The 4,189-nt window shown below is 34.4% G+C and overlaps 2 non-coding genes across 2 annotated transcripts; both read right to left on the reverse strand.

Annotated features, from left to right (window-relative positions):
• Positions 1-1,481: 1,481 nt before the first annotated feature.
• On the reverse strand, positions 1,482-1,600 carry LOC149788250 (5S ribosomal RNA). The gene has a single exon (XR_016424531.1). It is a non-coding gene; the product is annotated as a 5S ribosomal RNA (ribosomal RNA).
• An 893-nt stretch (positions 1,601-2,493) lies between these two features.
• Positions 2,494-2,612, reverse strand: LOC149788251 (5S ribosomal RNA). The gene has a single exon (XR_016424667.1). It is a non-coding gene; the product is annotated as a 5S ribosomal RNA (ribosomal RNA).
• Between the last annotated feature and the right edge of the window lie 1,577 nt (positions 2,613-4,189).

Here is a 4,189-nt window from a genome sequence, read left to right on the forward strand (position 1 = left end):
GATAAAGTTATGCGAACTTTGTTGCATACTCTCTCTCTCTCTCTCTCTCTCTCTCGTGTGTCAGTATGATAAAGCAAGAAGAAAAAGGAAGAACAGTAAAGAACATATATAAAAAGGTTTATTGAAACAGCGTCTCATCATGGTGTGGGCACCACGATGCATAGGGATAAATAAAAAAGCGAGTATTCCATTACTTTTCACTTCATTTGATATGCATCCATATGACACAGAATGCTCTCGGTGAGTACAGGGAATCAGATAAACGTCACTGTGCGGGACTAGGTATAAAACATTTATTGTAGTTTTAATTGTAAATTTTTCGGGCATTTAAGTAGAAATTAAATGATTTCAGTTCTAGTGAGAACAACATTTCGACTGTAAAACATAATTTGTTGTCTTGATGCGTTTTCAAGACTCTTGGGCTGATTAGTCACACATCTCTTCAACGTTTCCGATGTACAAATGTTTGTGTGCAGTATAATATTAGTAACTAAAGTGTATACTGATTCAAAGTTCTAATCCAAAAGAAGCAAAACTGGCCTCAGATACTCATATTTGTCACTCATCCATTTTCTGACCCAGATAAGGGGAGAATTCCATGTTGAAATTGACTTAAAATGCAGATTCAGGACATTATTGTTGTTGTTATTATTATTATTATTATTCCTCTTTCTGTCCTATCATTTGGTTAAAATAAGCGACACCGGCCTATAAGCTAACTTTAAAAATAGGGTCTTATGAGATTTGCAAAGGATCTCTTCTTGCAACTTGTAGAAGTTAACGTTGTGGAAATACAGAAAGTGGAAGCATGAAATATCTATCTAAACTTACTGTAATCAAAACAGAATTTTATAACCCAATTTATTTAGCCAATGGCCCATATTTACAGTATTCGCTACAGGATGCCAATTTTCCCACTGGCAGACTGAGGCCCTGCTGTAAAAGAAATCAATCAATCAATAAATTAATATAAAAAATTCTCACAATTCATACATTCCATATTTATCAATCAATTAGTGAATAAGAAATACCACAAATAAGTACCCAAAATGAAAGACATTGATCGCATATTTTGCAACTCTGCGCTAGAGACTACACCAGGAATATATGAGAAGAAACTTGAAGGAAGTATTTCGACGTGAAAGGAGGCAGCTTGTTGTGGTAGTAAAAGTAGAGGAAACTGGATAAATTGAACCGAATTTGTTAATAAGAAATACTGGTCATCTATGATCGCATATTCCAGTAGTAAGGATCGAAACCAAGAGCAGAGAAGTGCAAAGCAACATTTGCTATATTCAGGTCCTATACTTGATTTTTTTAGGATCCGAATTATTGAAGAAAGTTAAGGAAAAAGAGAAAATGAAAGTCGAGAAATTGCTCTATTTATTATTTATATTGAATAAAGTAAATTTAGTTACAATAAAAGAAAGAAAGAAAAACTTCAACTGTTTTTAGTTATAAAAGAAAAAAAAAAAAATTAGAGTCTACAGCACCCGGTATTCCCAGGCGGTCACCCATCCAAGTACTAACCGGGCCCGACGTTGCTTAACTTCGGTGATCGGACGAGAACCGGTGCTTTCAACGTGGTATGGCCGTAGACACAAGTGTGTGTAAATTTAAGACTTATATTCGCTTCTCTCTTCACCGTTTCCGATGTACAGACGTTTACGTTTATGTGCCGTGTAAAATTAGTAATTAAAGTGTACTTATTAAAACTTATATAGATAAACTGCCTTCATTTGTAATTCAGGCATTTTCGGACTCGGACATTAGTTGCTTAACCGGAGGTTTACACCTTCAAATGGACTTAAATAACAATGCATTTGAACGAAGATTCAGTTCATTTTTGTTGTTTTTGGGCATTATTATTATTATTATTATTATTATTTATCTTATATCAACTGACTAATTCAATAGGTAAATAATCGACATCAGCCTATGAGCTACCTTTAAAGACGGACTCGAATCTGATTTGAAACGGATATCGTCTTGCAGCTCGGAAACGTTAAAGTTGTGGAAACACAGAAAGTGCAAGGAAGTGGAAGCAGGGAACATCCATCCAAACTTACTGTAATCAAAACAGAGATTTATACACCAATTTATTTTGTCAATGGCCCATATTCGAAGTATTCGCTAAGGGATGCCAAGTTTCACACTGATAGACTGGTGCCCTGCTAAAAACAGGTAAATAAATTAAAATAATTAAAAATAATACATTCCAAATATATCTATCAATTATTGAATAAGAAATACCACAGACAAGTATCCAAAATGAAAGACATCGATTGCATACGTTGCAATTATTCGCTATAGGCTGAATCCGGAATATCAGAAGAAATTTGGAGGATCTGGACGGCATACGAGGCGGCCCATTTCGATCCTGGAGGTAGAGGAAACTGAAAAATTTGCACCAGATTTGTGAACAAGAAATATTGGCCATATATGATCGCATATCCTCACAGTGAGGATGGAACCAAAAAAAAATTTAAAAAATGCCTACAGCACCCGGTATTCCCAGGCGGTCACCCATCCAAGTACTAACCGGGCCCGACGTTGCTTAACTTCGGTGATCGGACGAGAACCGGTGTTTTCAACGTGGTATGGCCGTAGACATTTGTATGTACAAATTTAAGACTAATATAGGTTGTCTCTTCGTCGTTACAAAGATATATTACACACACACGCACACACACACACACACATATATATATATATATATATATATATATATATATATATATATATATATATATATATATATATATATATATATATATATATATATATATATATATATATATATATATATTAGAGACAGGGGAGAGCTCTGCTTACGACAATACATCCCTTCAGTTTCAATCTGTAAAGAAGCAAGAGCTTATTTGATCGCCGATGTCACTGACATGTAGGTTGCCATATTTGTGCAGTCATTTGAATAGTAATACAATGGCGAGTTCCGTGTCAAATTTCATCAAGGTTGTCGTTTTCTTTCGTCAGTCAGCTTCATTAACGACAAATGATGTTATACTCGGAATTATTTCTGAGAAAATAAATCGTATTTCTCTCGATTTCATGCAGGTATATCTCGATGAAAGGTCGGTCAAGTTTGCATGGCAGGCTAGTAAGCACAGGGGCTCGCATCGTTGCTCACAATTGAACTGACAGTCATACATTTTATACTATATGTACGACTGATAGTTTCATTGTAAGCAATGATACGAGCCCCCTGTGGCTAGTAAGCAGCCTATGCCGATACCGCATGGTGTCGGCGATTTCCAACGTTTTGATAAGCAAAACAAATATGTCCATACACCCCAATACTAATGTCCAAATATCAAAAATCGCTATTTTGGGACTATTATGAATTCATTCAAGGACATTCTAAATTACATCATCGCCACACGTCAAGATTGTTATTACATCAGCACATTCAAAATTGGACTTCATTCAGAAAACCACTGGCATTCATTTGGAACACTACCCTTTTGGACTTGTCATATAACTTTTCATGGACTATTTGTGATTTCATTTATAATGCTGAAAAGTATTTAAATTTTCACTTTGTATTCTTTATAAAAATAAATTAAGTCGGTTGGTTTAGATTGGCTAAGATAGCATTAAGGTGTTTTTGTTTATATGAGCCAATATCACATTATTCTTTTCTTGGTTTAGATGGGCTAAGTTCACATTATGGTACATTGGTTTAGATGGGCTAAGTTCACATTAAGGTGTTTGGCTAAGTTTCCATTAAGATATTTGGTTTAGATTGGCTAAGTTTGCATTAAAGTGTATTGGCTTATATTGGCAAATTTCACATAGGAATTTGATTTAGATGGCCTAAGTTCACATTATGGTGTTCTGGCAAAAGACTGCTTGGTTTTATTAGGCAATGAGGGTAGTCTTGCTCAAGGGTACAATAGGGCAACCAGCTTGATAGAAATCTATCATGTTAACCATTGGACTGATGTACATTTTATCAGTGTAATTTAGAGTCTGTTTAAACCATTCCGAATCCCCCCATCTCTCTCTCTCTCTCTCATATATATATATATATATATATATATATATATATATATATATATATATATATATATATATATATATATGAAAGAAATAATATTTTCAATCTTTCTGCACTGTACTGATTTTCTGGTTGAATACTAAAAGTAAGTTTAAATATATATAAGGA

This window comes from Sinohyriopsis cumingii, chromosome 11 (genome assembly GCF_028554795.1).
Source record: "Sinohyriopsis cumingii isolate HCF-2022 chromosome 11, ASM2855479v2, whole genome shotgun sequence".
Classification (NCBI taxonomy): Eukaryota; Metazoa; Mollusca; class Bivalvia; order Unionida; family Unionidae; genus Sinohyriopsis; species Sinohyriopsis cumingii.